The sequence below is a fragment of the Passer domesticus genome, chromosome 4 (assembly GCF_036417665.1).
Source record: "Passer domesticus isolate bPasDom1 chromosome 4, bPasDom1.hap1, whole genome shotgun sequence".
Lineage (NCBI taxonomy): Eukaryota > Metazoa > Chordata > Aves > Passeriformes > Passeridae > Passer > Passer domesticus.
Window position 1 is genome coordinate 12,281,921 of NC_087477.1, and position 21,593 is coordinate 12,303,513.

General features: G+C 45.8%; 1 long non-coding RNA gene across 5 annotated transcripts; it reads right to left on the reverse strand.

The window, feature by feature from the left end:
- Nucleotides 1–1,021: 1,021 nt before the first annotated feature.
- Nucleotides 1,022–21,550, reverse strand: LOC135298467 (uncharacterized). 5 transcript variants are annotated; one of them, XR_010360451.1, is made up of 3 exons: nt 21,099–21,550; nt 20,667–20,792; nt 1,022–9,151 (listed from the first exon to the last, which is right to left on the reverse strand). It is a non-coding gene; the product is annotated as an uncharacterized LOC135298467 (long non-coding RNA). The 5 variants fall into 5 exon arrangements; XR_010360448.1 differs by having other exon boundaries at nt 20,667–20,808; XR_010360450.1 differs by having other exon boundaries at nt 20,667–20,919.
- Between the last annotated feature and the right edge of the window lie 43 nt (nt 21,551–21,593).

Sequence of the window (21,593 nt, forward strand, 5' to 3'; positions counted from 1 at the left end):
AGTTCCAAGGCTCTCCCATGCTTATTAGCTTCTTTCTAAATATTTCCCATTATCTTGTGATTTTGTTCAGTATAAACCCTAACACTGCATATAATTCCTTTACACCATCTCTCACCTACTCATAGGATTATAATTATTATGAAGAACTAAACCATGGACTATCAGTTAGACAATGGCCAAGAGAAACAAAACAGACTCTTCTTTCTTTTACACTTAAAAAGAGGCAATCATCATGGACAATGAAACCTACAAGCTTTAAACACTTTCTATATGAACATACATGGGGCTAGATACCCCATGAAAATACAAGTTGTTCCACTACACAGTTATACAGACTAAACAGTTTTTCTGGCAAAAAAATCTCTCAACTTGCATTAATCAAACAACTCAAGCTCACAGAAGCTTGAGTATGAGGCTTTTCTGCCCGGAATCCAAAAGCAGCCAGCCAGCTTAGGCATTAACTACCAATGACACAAGACACCCAGTAAATAACAAGCCTGTGCTTAGGAGTATGTGACACCAAGCACTGATGTAATCTGACATGCTCCTCCACCCAGTTGCCTGTAAGATGCTGCTTGGATTTCACAACACCTGCCAATATTTCAACAGTTTGTCATTTAGACTATCTTTCAATGAAACAAACAGGAATTAGAACTACTATGGGTTTTCCTGAACAAACTGACCATTTTACAGACTTGATACCACTGCAACTTAGAAAGGATTTCCTGTTTAGATTTCCAAACATGCTATCTCTGTATGTTTAACTACACTCTTTCGGAAACAACCACTATTTCACCACAGTCCTACTGTTCCAAAATAATATAACAGTATGTGCCGCGCTGCTGTCCAAGTTTTTCTCTACTCCCCTGGGCAGGGGAGGAGACTGCACCGGCCGAGCTGTGGCACAGCAGCTGACAGCGGGGGGGCACTTCCCAGATGCGCCGGGGGCATCCGGGGAGCGCCTCAGCAGGAGGCAGCGGTGGGCAGCAGGAAGGCGAAGTAGAGAAATGAAAAGAGGGGGCACAGTCCAGAAGTTTATTTGTCTCCAGGGAAGCCAGCCAAGAAAAGACACCGAGGAATGGGTGCAACAGTATATAAAGGGGATGGAACACTCAGGTGGGGATTACACAATAACCAATAATGGAAAACTTAGGAGGGAACAAACTTATAACAGACATGCCGGCTAGCGAATAGGGAGGATAGGAAGGAGGGACTCTTGTTCCTGATCCAATCACCCACTGACAAGGGAAGAACTTTCTCGAAGGAAGGGAGGGGCCAGTGGGTGACGGAGAGGAACTCGGGCAGGGATTAACAGAGGTTATCCAGGGGAACAGGGGAGGAGACAATACATTGATAGAACCCTTATGCTGGGGAGGGGCAAACCCAGGGGAAGGTGGGGAATTCCAGGCTGAACCATCATTACAGACAGGGGTAACAGAACGAACCAACTCCAAATAAAAATGAACACACCACAACATCTCCCCCTTTTTTGTTTAAAAAAGAAAACAAAAATTACTTTTAAACTGAAGTATTATCCTCCTGATTATCCTGAAACCACTGAGTTGTATTAGGGGTTTGCTCCCAACTAATTTCTAGACATTGGGGTTCATCCGAGGTGGGAGCAGTGTCAGGGGGTGCCTCTACATGATTAATTTGGGATATTGTGGTAAATAAAATTCGGGTAAGTAACTTATAAACAATACAAAAACCAAGAGTCAAACAAAGTAGAAGGAATATAACAACCAAAATCATTTGAAGGATGGAGCCCACTCAACCTGAAAGTTCAACTTTTGAGAGCAAGTCCCCCAACCAGTCCAAGGTTTGCTGCTTGATATTATCAACGTCCTCGGACATCCGGCGGATGGTACGTCTGGCGTCCTCAGCTCGTGACGACAGGTTCATGCAGCAGAGTCCCTCAAACTCCTCGCAATGGTGGTTGTGCAGCAGGAGCAGAAAGTCTATTGCTGCTCCGTTTTGGAGTGTTGCTTGCCTCATTATTTCCTCGTCTGCTAGGGGGTCCGCTACAGCAGTGGATGTCAAATTTGCTTGCTTAGCCACCCAGCACTCAAGGTTTTCCAATTCCCCGAGCGCCTTAGCTGCGGCCACCCACGGCAAAAACACCGAAACTGCAATGTTTTTTGGTTTGGACCAATGCACAATTTCCGCGTCACACTCGGGGTCAATTTTGTGTGTGCTTCTCTGAACTCTGGCCGGATCATGTGTGACATTTTTAGTTTTCCAATCTAGAATTTGGGTATAGTTGGGGGTAAGCAGCGCCAACTGCCCAAAAGTACAGGGCCCTCCGGACAGACGAGAGGGAATTCCAGCCCACGCTCGGTCTCTGCACAACATAAAAACACCTTTGGGAAGAAATCTGGGCCGCCCATAAAAGGTGGATGGCGCATATACAGTGATGGTGTGGTTGCACCAATTAGCAGCTTGGTATTTTTCACCCTTGTGATGGAACTTCTTGAAATGGGCTCGACCCAGGGTATAGGAAAAAGTGGAGACAGAGGGAAGCTCGTGCGGAGCCGAGTAGCTCAAATTCTGTGGGCTCATCGGTGGTCTGATTGAGAACTGCTAAGAGCTCTCGCCACACAATGTGGGGTTCAGGGCGAACCTCATGATCAGATTGTGGGAGCAAGGATTTCAGGGTAGGGAATAATGGAGGGGGAAAATCATAAAACCTGAACAGAATTCCCACGAGACAAGTTGAGAGGGGGTCTGCTGCAGAAGCTGTAGACAGGCACAGGTGGTCTTGTCCCACTGCTTGAGCTAAGGTTTGCCAGACATTCGCCTTCGGTCGGGGAACGATCCACGTGTCGGCTGGGTGGGTCATCAACATAACTTGAATTACGATGAGGGAGAGTCCAATTGATATAAACGGAGAAAATAAGTTAATAAAGAAGATTCTGAGGAGTGAGGTTCGGTCTGGGGGGGACCGGCCAAAGGGACTTCTTTTCTTTTCCGTTGCCACGCTGCCTCCTCCACCTGTGTAGCGGTGCCAATGTTGTGGGCTTTCGCTGGAAGGTAGAGCTTCACCCATTTGGAAGGCACCCATTTTAACCCTGTGGGGGTGGACACACAAGCGTATCCATGACCCCACGTTATCAGGTCAAAGGGGCCTTCCACCTTCCAAGTTTCTGGACCCTTCACTAACACAGGGGGTTTCGCCTTCAGGTGCACGTCTTTGTAGGTGTTAAAGTGCCTTGCGATGGGCGGGTTCAGGCACTCAAAACTACAATTAAGAAAATTTATAGTGAATAAGGCCTTAGCTAACCGGGTCTGAGGGGACTCCACCTTCATAGCCCCTTTTTGATGTTCTAATGTTCGTTTGAGGCTCTGGTGGGCCTGCTCTACCACTGCCTGTCCTGTGGGAGAGTAAGGGATGCCTGTTTCGTGGCTTACCCCCCACTCCTGCAGGAAGCTCCGGAATTCCCTGGAAGTATACCCTGGCCCGTTGTCTGTTTTTATTACCTTGGGGATGCCCAACACGGAGAAGGCATGCAACACATGCTTTCTGACATCTGCAGTCTTCTCCCCTGTGTGAGCAGAGGCGTAGACAGCCCCAGAAAAGGTGTCCACAGAGACATGCACAAACCTAAACTTGCCAAACTCTGGGATGTGTGTTATGTCCATCTGCCAAATTTCACAGCTTTTTAGCCCCCGCGGGTTGGTGCTGGCGGCTATGGCTGGTAACTGAAATGCCTGGCACTGTGGGCATGTGGCCACAATTGCTCTCGCCTGATCCCTTGTCAGTTGGAATTGACGGACCAGGCCAGGAGCATTCTGATGGATTCATTGGTGGCTGAGCTTCACCTGCTGAAAGGCATCTGGGAGTGGGGCCATCTCAACTGGGGAGGCTAGGGCATCGGCGTGCCAGTTGCCCTCCGCGATGAACCCTGCCAGGTTGATGTGTGACCTTACATGCATTACATAAAAGGGTTGCTCTCGGTGGGAGACCAGATGTATCAATCTCGAGAGCAAATTGAACAGAGCCATGTTGGGGACTTCCTGAAGAATCGTGCTCTCCGCTCTAGAAATGACACCAGCAACATAAGCAGAGTCAGTTACCAGATTAAGTGGTTGAGAGAACCTTTCAAAGACTCTGACAACCGCAGCCAACTCGGCAATTTGAGGTGAGCCCTCAACCTTTACAATATCTGTCTCCCACTGCCGAGTTTGAGGATCCCGCCAAGTCACCACGGACTTGTGGGATGCTCCAGACGCGTCTGTGAAAACAGTCAGAGCTTTCAAAGGCTTCCGACTCTGAATGGTTTTAAGTGAAAGTTTAAATGACATTTCCGAATTAAACAATTTGTGGGCCGGTTTGTGAATAGAAATTTGTCCGGTGAATGAATCTAACGCAAACTGAAGAGCCTCATTCTCCAAGAGCAAATGCTCCAACATGGCCTTTGTTAGTTGGCCCGAGTTCAAATTGATAGGAATATGAATGCATGTAAAATCAACTCCAGCCAGTTCCCGGATCCGGAGGCGAGCCTTCCAGATCAACTCAGCTACCAACTCTTGTGGCCGCATCATCCTCTTGGACCTATGATGGCTGAGGAAAACCCACTCTATAATTAAGAGAGGGTCCCTCGAACCTTGGTCCTTAGATGTTTTTGTGGACGACTCCCACTGAAAAATCAACTCGTGCGGGTGTGGCAGCTTTCCCAGAATAACGTAACTGAATGGCAAGTCCAGATTATAATGGTGTGCCTGTCTCTGTGATAAGATGTTTTGCACCTTTTCCAAGGCTGTGGTGGCCTCCTGGGTAAGGGTCCTGGGAGAACTAAGCTCCACTCCCCCTTTCAAAAGATTGAAAAGGGGGGCTAGGTCTTCCATAGGAATACCCAGCCAAGGTCTCACCCAATTCAAAGACCCACACAGCTGGTGGACATCGGCCAAGGTTTTAATTTGGGTGTTAAAAGCCAATTTTTGCGGAACAATGGTCCCCTTAGTAATTTCCAGGCCAAGGTATTTCCAGGGTGGCATCCTTTGAATCTTTTCTTCCTGGAGCTCAAACCCTGCAGAAGTCAATGCTTCAATTGTCAGGAGAAGCGCATAGATAAGTGCACTGCTGTCAGGTGCACACACCAAGATGTCATCCATGTAATGTAATATAATAGAATCCTTTGCTGCCTCTCGAACAGGGGACAGCAAGGAAGAGACATACCATTGGCAGATCACAGGGCTGTTCTTCATGCCCTGAGGAAGAACCTGCCAATGACACCTCTTCCTTGGGGCTTCTCAGTTGATGGTGGGGACCGAGAAGGCAAAGTGCGGGGCATCGTCAGGGTGCAGAGGAATTTGAAAAAAACAATCCTTTATGTCCAGTACGGCCAATTTCCAATTTTGGGGGAGCATGGTTGGGGACGGCATCCCTGGTTGGAGAGTGCCCATGTCTTCGATAATATTGTTAATTTGGCAAAGGTCGTGCAAGAGCCGCCATTTGTCTTTGTTGGGTTTCTTAATGATGAAGACAGGGGAGTTCCACGGTGACATGGACTCCATGATGTTACCCTTATCTAGCTGCTCCTGTACGAGCTCCGTGAGCGCTTTTAACTTTTGTTTGTTGAGTGGCCACTGCTCTACCCAGATAGGTGAATTTGATTTCCAAGTCAATTTTTGGGTAGGGCAATCCTCAGTGGCCGCTACTGAAAAAGCTGAGGAAGCTTAGGCAAGTCAACTGTGGCACCCCATTGGGCCAAAATATCTCTATCCAACAGGGGTTCCGTATAATCCAGAACGAATGGGTGCACAGAAGCCAATTGCCCATCTGACCCTGTAATTTGTACCACGCTCTTTGATTGTCGGGCCAATTGAATGCCCCCTATACTCTGAACTCGTCCGGCCACGTTTTGCAATTCCCATTGTGACAGCCATTCCCTGGCGGGAATGATCGTCACATCTGCCCCTGTGTCCAGCATTCCGTTCACCCTGGTGGTTTGGCCACCCCTGCTCATGGTGCATGTCAAATGTGGCTTTCCACGCCCTACCGTCTGCGACCAATTAATGTTGTAAGTTGGTAAAGTGCCATGTGGCGGTAGGGGTCTCTCACATTCATAAAATTCAGAGAGAGACACAGGAATGGCCTGGGTGATCACCTGGCCTTTGGCCAGGGAGACCGGTGGGTGTATGCAGAAAAGCCCGATGGCAAAGTTGTGAGTGCTGGACGGCAGCAACCCCGGAATGATAGTAATTTCTGGGGGTGTGAATTTGGTGTCTCCTACGACAACACACTTACTTTGGATCCGGTACCAAATACCTGGTGCCTGAGGTGCTACCATCACAAGGTGGCACTGGGAGTTCGTGATGTTGAGATCCACAACCAGGTGCAACCTGAAGGGTGAAATCAAAGAAGAGGTTGTCAGCGATGGAAAAGTTAAGGTTGATTGTGAAGTCAAGTCCGGTTTAGCTAGTCGTGAAATCGGGTGGGCAGACTGGGATCCCCTCCCCAAATCCCCCTTTTTTTGTGGTATGTCACCCGCCCTATTTTTGTCATCATGCAGGGAGGGGCTGCACTCATGTTTTAGTTTTTTGGATTTTGATGGAGTCCCTCCTGGGATGCTGTCTGCTTTCTTCGGAACTCATAGAACTGAGCCCGAAGCGGACAGTCCGGCATCCAATGGTTCAAGTTTCCGCACAGGTGGTATTGTCCGTGAGGTGGAGGTCTTCCCTGGGTGGGAGTACGCTGGGGCTGTGCAGGCATCACATCTGCGAAGGCAAGTGAGTCTGCGAAAGACACTTGGCGGGACGGTGGTTTACTTCCGGCGTCTTCCTTGGTGATAACCGGAACCTTCCTCTGACACACTTCAATCATGGATTGAATTGTCAGAGGAGGGTCCAACGGGAGGCTGAGAATGGCTGCCTTGCAGGCGATGTTCGCATTCGCAGCAGCCATCTCTAGCAGCACCTCGGGTCGAGCGCTCTCGCTTAGGACCTGTTGATTGATGGCTCTGCGGAGACGCTCGACAAATATTATAAAAGGGTCCTCACCACCCTGGATAATCTTAAAAAATGTTACAGTGAATGTTACTGTTTTTAAAGAAATGAAAGCCCTCTCTGCCACCTTCGCACTTTCCCAAAGTGCAGTGCGGGGGATGTCCCTGGCTTGAATCGCCCCATCGGCCCAATTCCCAAGTCCAAGCAGGTGTTCTGTGCAGACAGCTTCACCACCAACTATTGTGCTGGTCTGGGCATCCGCCCACAAATCTGGGAGGATGTCCCTGACCCCCTTTTTCCATGCCTCCTCTCATACCAGGAACTCGGTCGGGTTGAGGAGGCATGAAAAAAGCGTCCGCAAATCAGCGGGAACAACATTAGTTTCTAATAAAGAGGCCCGAAGGAGTCCCCGGAAATATTCACTCTCCCGGGAGAACTCCTTTTGAGCCTTGCACAGTTCCTTGATGGGGGAGTGCAAGAATGGGGACCACTGCGCTTTAACAGGTCCCTCTCCCTCCAGTTGGTATGTGACAGGGGCTGCAGTGATCACTGGTGCAAGCCCTGTGTTTCGGTCCTCCAACGCCGCCCCGCCCCCCCGGGAACCGGGTCATGGGGACCGGAAGGTGGGGCGTGGGAACCAGAACAGGGGAGGGAGGGGCATTGCGTGGAAACCTGGGCGGGGCTGGGAGCCTGGGCGGAGTCGAGAGATGGGACATGCTCCGCCTGTAGGTGGTAACTTGGGGGCGGGGCTAGGGGAGGGGGAGGAGGGAAGGGCAGGGAAGGGGGTGGAGGAATGAAGGGTGGAGTGAAGCAGGGGTGGGCGGGGTTTTGCAGGGGAGGGGAGGGGAGAAAAGGGTTGGAGGGAAAAAGAAAAGGATTGTGGGAAGAAGACAGTGTTTTGATAGGAAAAGCCATGTGGCCACCTCCATCTTGAGCTCCATGGGAGCCATTTTGGGACAGGGTCTGAGAGTTGTCACCCTCTGGAACTAAGAACTCAACTTTGGGTTTGACAACCGGGGACTTTGGGGTAGGGGAAACAGGGTTTGGGGAAGAATCCCCCGAAGTCTGGCCAGGACTTCGGAGGTGGGGGGTTGGAGGACCCTGAGGAAAACCCGGGGGATGGCAAGAACCCGGCACTGTGCCTGTGTGAGCTGTTCCCCTCAGGATCCCCTTATTCAGAGGTACAGAGGAGGTGGAACAAGGGTCTGGGGCTTGGTGACAGGGTGAACATGAACCAGGGGGTGGTTGTTCCCTCAGTTTCACCTGTTTTTTTAAAGCTGTAATAATTTGGAAGCTCCAATAAACTAATTTTTTACTCTTTGATTCCCCCTCAGAATCCAATTGAGATAATTTTCTTCCAACCTAATTCCAAAAATCTATCCTATGAACCATTTCGGGGGTGATCTGAGGAAACTGAGTAAACAACCACATTATCAACTGTTTTAACTCCCTCTTAATTAATTTAATTTCCCTCCCCCCAAGGATAGCCACAACTTAGAGATAAACTCCTTTCTGCTGTGTCGACAGTTTAGCACCCATGCCGACACAGCAAACCCACCCCGTGGAGTGAAAATAAATATAACACAAACAAAAAAAACCCCCTCAGGCACCAACCCTAACCCCACTGGGTCTGGGACGAAACCACCAACTCAACCGGACGAAACCAGGGCATTAGGCGAGGGGGACCACCCGAAGATGGGGAGCTGGGGATACTCACCCTCTGACATGCGCCGACCGGGATAAAACTCCAAGGGAGAGACTTCGCTGGGGACCGACTCTGGGGTGCAGGAGCTTCCGGTCCCTCCCAATCCGGAGCGCCGCCTCTAAAACGAGGTCTGCTCACAGACAGGGTAGTCTGACATCCACGGAGCAACCGATGAACCAAGCAGGAAGGGCAAAACCTGCCCACTGGCCACTGACCTCCTGCCACGGGGTCCGGGGGTGTCCACTGCCCCTACGGTGGATGTCAAAACTGCCGAGCTGCTGTCCGAGTTTTTCTCTACTCCCCCAGGCTGGGGAGGAGTCTGCGCCGGCTGAACTGTGGCACAGCAGCTGACAGCCGGGGGGGCACTGCCCAGATGCGTCGGGAGCGTCCAGGGAGCGCCTCAGCAGGAGGCAGCAGTGATCAGCGGGTAGGCGAAGTAAGAAAAGAGGGACTCTTCTCGGGGGTAAAGTCCAGAGGTTTAATGTCTCCAGGGAAATCCAGCTGAGAAAAGACCACGAGGTGAGGATACAGGCAATTATAAAGGGGGCGGAACATACAAAACATCAGCCAATGAGGGAGAACTTGGGAGGGAACAAACTCGTGAGAAACATGCCAGCTAGCCAATAGGGAATGTGACAGGGAGGGACTCTTGTTCCCAATCCAATCACCCACCAAAGAGGGGAGAACTTTCTGGAAAGAGCGAAGGGGACAGTGGGTGATGGACAGGAACTCAGGGAGGGATTGACAGAGGGTAACCAGGAGAACAGGGGAGGAGACAACAGATTGACAGTCTCAAAAGGAGGGGTTGCCAGGGGAGGGGGGGCGGGGGTGGGGGGGAGAACCCCAAGACCGAACCATTATAACTTTAGGGGGAAACAGAACAAACCAAATGAACCATGCACCACAACACTCTGATATGCAACAAACTCCAAATGGTAACAGTTCCGTTCCAAGCATTATTCACAAAAATGCTCTAAGCACAAGAACTCGCAGGCTGTCAAAGGCAATGACAAATTAAAGTCCTTGACATTCATCATTCTTCAGTCAGTCCCTTCTGTTTGAGGCTTAAATGTGGGTAAACACAAAGCTATTCCCTTGGAGCAGGTCTGGAAGAATACTGCTTATTACCTGACTATTCTAATTTAGAAAAAGCAAGATTCCAAGTCAACATTACTACACTAATGTAAGTAGCATCTTAGCTCAACAGCACGGAGCTTTCAAAAAACAGCAGAGCCTGGCCAAGTTAAGATCAACAAAATTTCTTCTGCTAGCTGACAGCTGGAAAACATGAATTTGAGAATAGTATAGCTGCATTTCATTAAGGGACTGGCACTATGAACTTCCTACACACAGCTGCATCATGAAGTGGTATGTAAAAGCTGGCGGATGAGAACCACTAGGTGTGTGAAGTGAAAAGCTCAGTGGTGACAGCTGTTTAAACACCTACAGGACAGTTTTCCAGCTCACTACTGAAGGACAAGACCAGAACTCAGCCACACAAACGGTCCTACAACAGTGCAGCTCCACACACTGGAACAGGTTAAGCCACATGTTTGACATTCCTGTACATATTCTAGCCCTAAGATAGCACATTTTATTACTTGATATAATTACCAAGAGGAAACTAAACACAAGTTAATATTGACTGAGCTCATGAAATTTTTTTCTAAACTATGACAAACTTGCACTACCTATTAAGACCAAAACACCCCAAAGTGTTTGCTGCTTTGCTTTTCACTGAGGACACCATCTCTAGTGCCTGTTCATAACTGCATTAAACAGTGAAATGTCTGACAAAAAGACAGGTCTTGAGAAAGGCCAAAAGAGATTGAAGCAGAGGAAAACACACAGAGAAAGGAGAGTTTCCCTTACCAATCCTCTGCTGCTGCTTTTCTTACGTGGGTATTGTCTCCCACCCTACCTCAGCCTGCCCCATTAATATTGACCAGGTGCTTGTTGTACCTTTGTGTCTTCAACACCTCTTGGGCTACAGCCCGAATTCCACCAAGCTCAGAGAACTGCTCCAAACAAACACTGACCCCAAGGGGGCCTTGGCCCTGTTCCTGAGCGCTTGGCAGACCCAACACCAACAGAATCCATTTTCTTTTCTCTCAGGGTGACAGCAGCAGCTGCAGTCCAAGTTATACAGCCTGAAGCTGCTCTGGAGTCACCATGCTACAGAACCTCTGCCTAAGTGAGAAACAAACAAAGTGGCTATTTCTAAGCTACCTTTCCCCACAGTTTGCAAGGTTACATTCAGCTTGGAAATTGCTTTTAATACTTACTAATAGCACTACAAAAAAACTTGTGAAAAACCCCCACTGCCACTCTTACAATACCTGCCCACATGTATTACCCTGTAAATATCATCAGCAACACTTGATTAAAAACACCTTCAACCAAGTACATCCAAGTTAGTTAACAACACTCAAACATAGTGCATACATGCTTTCTAAATGAAAACAAGTAATTCCCCCCTGGCTTGCCCCCTCTATTAACAGGGCAGATGCAGAGCTCTTCAGTAAGCAGCCATCTTTACACCCACACAGTTCATCTAAAACAAAGCAATGTGCATGCCAAGCTCAGGAATTACACGCGTGAAATCTGTGCAAACCAAATATTTAGGGATGAATTTCAATACTGATTTACACTGTATACTAGTTCTGGCTCCGCTTTATGTGAATTTGGCAGGCATCTAACTTGTACTGCTACTTTACAATTTGTTATCAAACTTCAGTAGAAGATTTGTAGCATGTAATAAAAACCAGTCGTAGCCCCTCCCAAACATCCTGGGCAAGTCAACTCAAGGCTGCTTACATATTATGTGAAATGAAAAAATAAATACAGCTCCCTGCAACAGAAATTAAAGCCCTCCAAAAAACTATATGACAAACCCCTTGCATTTAACTGCTAGAAAAGGATTTTTTTCTCTCTCACTAATGATTAAGACAAGGCTGCAATTACTTGTTACTTGGCTGGTGTAATCTCAGAAATTTATTCCTCATCACGGAAATTATACCTCTATCCTATAAGTGGTTTAACTTGCAATTATTTAAACAAGACCCTTCTGTGTGCTCATTTCCAACTAGATCAACTAGAAGTTGACTTCATATTCAAAAATCAAGCAGGGATGGATTTTTGATTGTCTTCCTATATTCAGATTATTTGTTTAAAGGCAGCTGCCTTCCTCCACTGCTTCCCTCAAGTGATGAGCTCCTATGATTTGCCATTTCACATTTCTCTCCCATTTCAGGTCAGCTCAGGATGGCACCATTTTGGCACCGCAGTTCAGCCGTGTCCCAGTTCCCTTTCCCTCTTACTCGGCAATAGGTTATTAAGCCCGTCTCGTAGACAATGAGGTAAATAATAGCTGTTGAGTTTAGTGTATTTGAAGGTAATTTTCCACTCTACCTTCAGCAAGGTCTGTTCACAAGCTGACCAACAACTGTGTGCAGAAACAGTAAATTCTTTACGGGGAAATAACTGAATCACTAGACATAAGAACACCAATATAAATACACTACCATTAATTCTCTTCTCCACTTCCAAAGTTCCCAAACTGCTAGGAAAGGTTTGTTAGAATGATATATGCATTTAATTTAATCCAAAAGGGAAATACAATGGGTTCCAAAGTGTTAAGCACACTATGCCCATTATTATCACATATTAGCTATGACCCACCGTATGGCCCCATATTTTCCCAATAATATATGGATTTCTCTTTCTCTAAAATAATAGTTCATTATTTCTCTTCTTCCACCTTAATTCACTCATAGCTGCCTATAGCTTCATTATACAATGTGAAGAAAACACCTTGTTCTCTGTCCTGGCAGCCCCTGTGACTGCTTCTACACAGGGAAACACTGGAGATCAGCAGAGCAAACAAGGTCCATTACTGCTATAAAACTCTACCCCTCCAGAACGGAGCTGCTTCCATCTCTTGGGCTGCTGGATAGTGATGAGAAAGTTAAGAACTCCAGCATCCTTGTATAATTAAATAAGCTGGGCAGAAACAATTCACTAAGCTCCCTCACACACTATACAAGCAACAATATCCTAAGGCTGCTCAAGCCACAGTTCACAGCCACCAGTTTTTGCTTTGCAACTCAAGCACAGAAAGCATCAACACATGTTGAAGTCACAGAAAACATCAGTAAACATCAAGTGTTTGTACAGGCAGCTCCTACGTTTTAAAAAGCAACCCAAAACAACTGACAGCAAACGGCAGGCTTTAAGGTGAACATCACTGCAAATTGTGAAGGAAACAGCACAGTAAGGATGGATGACAGTGGATTACATACACTTTTCCTCAAGAATCTGGAATTAGATAAGAAAGTAAAGCCCATCTTACACTTAATATTGAAATTAAAGACATTGGGCTATATGTTACTGATTAGTATGACAACAGAAATGCACATGACAACTTTTTAAAATCTTGCACAAATGCTTTAGATCCAGATTACCATAGTTTCTAAAATGAGCTTTAGAGCCTGGAGGGACTTGGATACACATCAGCTGCATCGGGACCTTGTCAAACACTGCTGGCTTGTGTTGAGTGAAAAATCAAAGATCCTGGAACATGGACTGCCAGAATGCTGAGAAATACCTGATGGGGATTTTGGCTCAGGAAGTACTGATAGAGGACACAGCAAGGTTATCAAGCCATCTGGCAGTTACCAAAAATATTCAAAGGAAACACAATATCAAGCTCCTTATGCTGAGGGTAAAGGAGACAAAAAAAAGAAAGAAATAGCTACTAAAATTAAGCCACAATAGGCTCAGAAAATAGTATTCACCTTGTGCCTAACAGAATGAATCAATAAACGGTGTCCCAAGGATAAAATGCTGAGGAGATAACCTATGGATGCTTTGGGAAAACACAGGTGAAAAATTAAATCAGCTATCCAGCTCGAAGAGACCTGGACAAAAAGAACCACTGCAAGAATCTTCAATATCACTGCAGAAACTGAAAGTGTCTCTGGCTAACAACTCTTCCATGCTTGCAGGGATGAGCACAAAACAACCACCACTCCTTCCATGTGAGAACAACCACCATTCCTTCCATGTGCACAGCCAGAACATGAATGAGTCATGTCCTGCTTTCATGGGGAATTTCTCCAGCTGAAAGGCAGCCAGTACAAGGAAAGAAGACCTTTCATACAAACACAGTGCCTCCCTCTCTGCTCAACTCCACAGTGCCCCACACAACCAGAAACTTGCTGTGCCAGAAGGAACTCAGCTAACAGGATTTTGGCCCATTTCTATGATGACATAATATAGCCATGGAAAAATACACTATGTCATGTGGTGTGTCTTCTCCTTGACACCACTGCAACGGCTGTGTGATCAATTAATTTGATTTTACAGGCACCTGATCTGGCTCACTTGGCCCAGACTCAGAACACAGTATTTGTTCATAAAAAAGGCAAAAATCTCTCGAGGGAGCTCAGAAAAATGCCTGTGTCTTCTATATAATTAATCTCTTAACCAAGACATTTTCTTTCAGATGGTATTACTGTCTCAGTAAGACTCAAAAAATTCTGATATTAAACTGTCTCAAGTTGTAACTGTCCAGTACCATGAGAATCTGGCCATTTTCCTCTGAAAACAAGCCAAAGAAGCAAAACTTTGCCTTCCTCATTGTATCCAGAAATGCTATTGGAACAGATTATTAGTAACCTTCCTTAAGATGAAAAATAAATCCTTTCATTTCAACGTTGTGCTTGATGTTCACTTTTTTCTAAAACTTTATTTAAAGTTAACTTGATTCAGAGTGGGGTATTTTGCTACTCATATTCATTCATTTTGGACTAAGAATCACCTATTTCTAAATAAAACAGGCTATATGTGAAGATGGACCATTATAATCAAGTTTAATAAGGAACTAGAGCATTGTTCAAACAATTTGGTTTCATGTGTCTTGGCCACAAGGATTTACTGATGAATCCTTGTTTTCATGCAAAAAGCAGAGCCACAGCAGAAGTCACCACATTTGAAACCACACAGATGTGCCTGACTCCAGGCAGCATCACAACCCCCATCCCATAAGCTCTCCAATCCCTGTCCATCCGTACTTCAAACCACAGCTCTGCTTTCCCCTACTCCATCACTCTTCCTTCCGCGTGGACAGAAATGAGAAGTGTCAAGAGTTACTGAACACAATTTTCACAGCTGGTCAGCACATCAGGGCTCAGAACAGCTGTTCTTATAACTGTGAGACACTGCACAAGTACATTCATTAGCCTCTAACTCTTTTAGGCTGTTAACACGTTAGACACAGCTCTTAAGTACCTAGAATTCAGAGGTTTAATTTCTTACAACTACAGTAAACCCCAGCTTTTCCAAGGACAGACTCTTAAAGAAGTTTCCACTGTCAAAGTTAGAGAACATCACCATTTATTAAAAGAGCTAAGATTTTTGAGAATTAGGATACAGGAACAAGACTCAAAACCAACACAGAGCTCATATCTACTCTAATACTTCTGAGGGCACGAGGCTGCTGTGGTTTTCCTATCCCTCTTCATTCCTCATTATTACAATCACCATACAGTCACCTTTCTACTATGAAAAGCAGGAACATTTCCTTTTCAGAGAACATCTAAACAACGAGAAATACCACAGAGGGACAAAATTCCAGTACACTGAAGGCACACACTCCTAAACAGGAGGGCCATGGAAGAAGTCTAACTCTGTACTCCAATCAATCCAAACTGGTCTCAAGACTCATATCCTCTTAAGGAGAAGCTGAATTACTAGGCACTGGGACACTACTGCTTCCCCAACAGCTCCCTCTCTGTTGACACAAGCTTTCGCTATTTTATGCCATAAAACAAACATAACATGATGTCTAATAAGGCAGTCCTGCCCATGTTTTCACCCTTTTTGTTCAACCACATTTCTCAAAGAGGGAAAAAAAAATTAAATAACCTAACAATTTTGAATCCCTTCAGCATTGCACATACTACTCAACTGGTTTCAGTTCAGGTTAAAAAAATGTAATGTAAAAACCCAGCAAAAGCCCTCAAAACACACCAAAGAAATCCACAAACCACGAAAGTGATATCAAAGGTAGAATGATCTGTCACCCATAGATCAACAGCAGCTGCATGGTTCATGAGGATCAACTTTTCCTCCACTTCCACCGGGTGACACCTGCAGAACTGTTTGGCACTCTACTACCACAGCAGCTCTACTCCACAGCAGCTCCTGCAGCAACAGATGCTATGAGCTCATTCTTGTGTACCGATCATAAAAAATACCAGATGTTTTAGAAGGAGGAAGCACAACTTCAACAGAACGCATTTCAGCAAGGACAGTGTTTGAGGCTGTGAGCATTAAGGAGATACCAAAACACTGTGTGGGTCTCAGCTGGTGTGACATTTAATCCTGCAGCAAGGTCAGCACTGTGCAGAGCAGCTGGCCCACACATCCTGTAGCAGGACAGCCTGCCAGTCCTTCCCTTGCAGACTCCTTTTTGCTCCAATATCCATCACAGAAGCCAACACCAGCCAAGTATGTTTCTATTTGTGTTTTTGTGCTCTGCTCTGTGCACTCCTGTCAGTACTGACACATGGTGATTGGGCTTTTTTTTATGACTAGTCAACGGGAATGTCATTAGTAACCTCACAGCTCAGCACAGGGAAAACCACCAGGATTTCAGGAAAAAAGACACAGGATAGCATCCTAAACAATTACTCTAGGTGACAACTCCCAAGCTATGACAGTCGGATGAGAGTGCAGTACCAAACGAGAACTGATCAACAGCTGCAAGCGAACTGGGTTAGACACTTCAGCCACTGGCTGCAGCAGGGATGCCGCTGCTAGGACAGGGAAGCCCAGGATGCCTGGAAACCTGACACACTGTAACAATACCTGCCTGCCAGACTGAGGCAGGGTTTCCCCAGCCACAGATACAATGTATTCATTTGTAACTCAAGTGTAATACTGCTCATCACGTCCAAAATACCAGAATAAAATTTCCTTATCCTTGCAAGGAAAAAGGCTCTTGGTCAACGGATTTGGCTCAGTCTTCTAAGCCTGACCAACAGTAAAAGCTCTACACTGCCAAGAAAGAGAACGTGCTGGTAACAGACAACACCTGCACACACTACTCCAGCTCCACTCAAAGGAACCTGGAGAAGGCTCTGCCTTTTTTAACCAAAACAAACCAGGACCAACACTGAACTTTCTGCATTTTGCAGCATCAACTCACTTCCTTCAGAGCTATCAACCTCTGAAGAACCACCTGTCATTTAGGTTTCAGTTTACTCTTCTCAGTTTATGATAAACCCCCATAGAATAATGTTATCCATAATATCCATTAATGCTACCCATAATTTATTTTTAAAAGTTTCAACTTAGATTATGATTACAAACCACTAATTTTATATTAAAAAATGCAGATATGCATTTTATCTCCAATAGTGTAGAAACATGGAAAAATAAAGTGGAAGAGAGAACAACCTGCAACCATCACTGACCAAAAGGAAGCTCTCTCCCTTGCTATTTGTATTCCTCCCAAACTGTTTCCCACCACCTTTACAGGAAAAACATTTGGCAAACAAAACCAAAAGCACTTCCACTGCATTTTTCAGAAGACACAAGAGGAGTATTCCTTTCACAGTATCTCAACCAACATCAGCAGTGACCACCACTAGTAGAAACATCTGAGTTCACAGTGAGAAGATTCTCTCTTACTTCTGTTGTTACTTCTAAGAGATCTTAAGACTGAATTTCTGGATGCAGATTTGTTAGTGTGTTTAGAAATGGATTTAGAATTTTCTCTCAACACTGCTGCCCTGTAGGAATGTAGGAGAGTGCCCCCTAATGACAGAGTGGCAAACTAGCCTTTGTCCCCCAAAAAAGGAAAGAAGCCCAGAAGTTTCTCCCAACGATCAGGTGAAAAGCCACCTTATAGGACCCCAGAGACCTCACTAAAACCTTGGGGTCACCTAATTGGATAGAAGCCAAAAAGTCCCACCTGGCCCATAAGGCAGAAAAAGAGGAAGACAAAAGAACTAAACCGCTTTTGTGAAGGTATTTCTACCAGGGGCAGAACTCTGTACCTGGCTCGGATTTTCTGTTTGTTATTTTACCTTTTATTAAACCTTTTTGTTTCTAACACTGCAGCAGAAGCCATCCTGCTCATTATTTGCCTCCGAAGGTAATAGCTAAGCTATCCTTGGGTGTATTAGGTTCCCTTTTGAAGGCTCATAAAACCCTGGCCCAACAAAATAGAACCTAATACTGCCTGGTTTTCCTTCCTTGGCACAACAAGCAGAAGTAATTTGAACAGGATCCAGGCTGTGCACTACTGACATTTTCTCCAATAGCTGCTATCTCTTTCTGGTGTTTCACCTCCCATCCTTAAATCCCTTGTTCCCTTCATGACCTCCTTCCAGCTCCCCTCCAAGTGTCACTGTGCACGGAGGCAGACAAGCTCAGCTGCCTGGCTTTTTTTTTATGAGCAGGGCTCAGGGACTCTGGGTGCAAGGAGAACCATTCCCAACCTGTGACTGCTCCCCGAGGTCACAGCAGGCAGCCAGTGTGCTGTCACAGGGGAGAAGGAAACAACACCTTTCCAATCATCACCACAGCACACGACCCGCTGAACTTCACGAAATGAAAAAAAACTGCACCCAGATTTTCCACTGGGTCTAGGTGAAAGTCCTTGCTGCCCACTTCTGTGTCAGACAAACTGCTTAGACAGAACTGACACCTGAGTTTCCTCGAGAAATAAAGCAAAGTGCTTTCAAATGATTACTTGTGCAACAAAATGGATTTTTAAACTGTCCTTTAAGTCATGCTGCTTGACCAATAATTAGATCAATAGGCAAGAGAAACATTAAAGATGCACGTTAACCATTTTAACAAATACCAGCCTGTCAGAGGTGCTAGTAATGTACATCTTCAGAAATCTGGCAGTAATACATAATAAATAATAACAACCATGTGCCTAACATTACAATAAAAAATAAAACCATTCTTCCCCAAACTGCAGAAAACAAGAAAAAATAATCCAGGGTTGCACCATTTTTCTCTATATTGTTTAAAGAGAAGGAATCTTGCATTGCTGAAATACTTTTAATTCTAAAGCACACAGTACTCTGCATCCTCCCACTCTCCAAGGAAAGAGCTTTGGAACTAAAGCTTCAGAGATTCGTTCCCAGCAGGTGATGATTACAGCGGCCCAAAATGCAAGAACCAGGATACTGAATTGTGAGCTGTGTTCAGGCAGTTTAAGAAGAAACAAAAAGCCCCTCACAAAGTACACAACTGAAAGCACAAGCCACACCCATTAGAGTTTTCGTCTGAGCAGAAGAGACGCTCTCAATACCGTCCCTTCCGCCAGATCCCCATGACCCACTGAAGCAAAGCAGCCTCCTCCCATTCCCTGACAGTGCAAGTCAGGGTCAGCTGTGCATGAGCATCACCCAGTGATCATAAACGTTTTGTTTAAAAATATAAAGGCATGAATTTATATGAATGTGTTCATTTGATACTCCAGTCATGCCCTTGCTGTTAAGAGGTTAGGACACTCACACTGTGCTCACTGCTCTCCTCACCTGATGCTCCCCAAACCCAGCAATAATCACCACAGAAACACAGGAGTTTCATGAAGTAAAATAATGCTGTGTGAAATACGCATGTAAGTAAAATGAATATACAGTCATTCAGTTAAAGATTTTATCATCTTAGAGGAAACCAATTTTTTAAGACTGCAACTTTCGTGAAACACAATTGGTCCTGAAAACAAAAAACAAACTTCTATTGTTCAGTGTCTGGGCCACAGTTTAACAAGGTCTGCTTGAGTCAGAACACCCACGTGCCTACTTACAGTCCCTGACAGACAATTACTCACCTTAGAGAGTGACACCTTGTGTGACACCCCTGCAGCACTCTGCAGTACAGATCCACTAAACACTCACCATTCCAACACATCCAGCTTCCTGAAATTTGTTTTATTGTTTTTTTCCTCTGTACAGGCCTGTCAAATTTTGTCCAAACCAAAAGGCATGACACATTTAAAAAAACCACTCCGTTTGTTGAAGAAATCTTTATTCAATGTTTACAGCACATGTTGACCTCCACATGTTATCAGCTGACTGAATTAATCTTCTTTCTTCCTGTTGTTTATAGGTTCTAAGCATTTCCCATAATTATTTTTAAGCATTCTTGAATACTGATGGCAATCTCAATTGCATTTTTCAGCGTTTAAATGAATGTAATTAAAAACAGGCGTGACTGCACATGGTGTGCCTCATGGGCTGCCCAAGTAAACAGTGGTAGTGTGCATCTTGCAAGAGATCGCCACACCCAAAAAGAAAACTCCATTAAAAAGTGAAGTTACTTGCTCTTCAAAACACATTCCACATTTTTGTTCTGGCAGTTCTTCTGTCCAAATAACTACCAGAGCACTTAAGCTCGCAGTAAGTATTTCTGCCACCCTACCTCAAATATTTGGGCTACCCAGTGCAGTATTCTAGCACTTCTAGATCTGGAATTTATTTGCATTTTTCTTTAAAACTACAATAAATTTAAAGTCAGAATAAAATTTTTCCTGTCACTCTCCCAGAGGAAAAGCAACATGAAACTCCTGATTTTAATTCTTAATTCAACAAGGAACACTACTCATGCTTTGTAAAACCCCCAACAATGAACACTGACAAAAAAACCTTACTTGATACTCCAAAGGAAGACCAAAAGCATCTCTCCCTGGTTACAAACCTGGCTGAGTTTCACAGGTTTCACCAGCATTACAGGTGAGGTTTTTCTCTCCTAAACATTTTCTATATTCTTATAAACTAGCTGGAAGTCTCAGCTTGTTTTTTTGTTTTTTTTTTTTTTTTTTTTTTTGGTTTTTTTTTTTTGGTTTTTTTTTTTTTTTTTAATTTTCCTTGACTTAATCAACTCTTACCTAGTAAAAACCATAGAATTATTCAAACATATTTGTTATGAAGTCATGGTGGTGTGGAGCAACAAACCCCTTAGTAAAGTGTCAGTCATTGTCACTAACCTTCATTTTTTTCCACAGGAAAGCGTTCGGGACCTGCTCACTGCACCGCTGCCTCCACCAGCATCTCCTGTTCCACTCTGTCCTGTCCTTCCACAGCACTCTGAGTGGGAAAAGCAGCTCCATCGTCTCCTCAGAAGCAACACTACCAGAGTCAGAATGTTTTATTGCCTTCCCTTAATCACGTATTCCCCAGAACCTGTTTCTCCCTCTGCGGCTCTCATGGCCTTTATGTCCCTTTGGTGATCCATGGTACCTGGGGAGCATTTTTTATTAAACAAACGGGCACCTTGTCTCTGCCACCTCCCACCATTTGCACTATGTTTTTTCAGGAACAGCCGTCACTAACCGTGCCTTTCCGAAACAGCCAAAGCCCCCCCCCACACCATTACGGCAGCCTCCCCTCACAGGTCAGGTGCGGCAAGGAAGACTCACCATCTTCTCTCAGCTCGCCTCCGGCCAACCGGGACCTACTCAGCTACTTCTTGTCTCTTTGCAAACCCAAGACAACACCCGAGCCATCCCCGAGCCGATGCGCCCCTTCCACGCCCCTCTCCGCGCACGGAGGGCCCCGTTCCGCCTCGCGCCTCGCCCACACAAGATGGCGCCGGCGGCGCACCCACAGAGCGGCGGCCGCAGCGCCCCCTGCGGCGGGCCGGGAGCAGCCGCTCCGGCTTGGCGCCATTCCGCCGGGCGCGAGGGCGGGACAGGCCCGGAACGGCCCGAGGGCGGCCCGAGGGCCCGCAGGCCGCAGCTCCCACAGCCGAGCAGATCGCTCCCGGAGGCCCGGGACCATTGCCATCTGAATAACCGATAAACACGCCTCTGATAATCAACAGCCCTCCACAAAGCTTCCAGGTAGTCAGCGAAGAAAGATAAACCCAGTGAAGACCAGCCATGACACTTGTCCATGAATTCATTGCAAAAGAA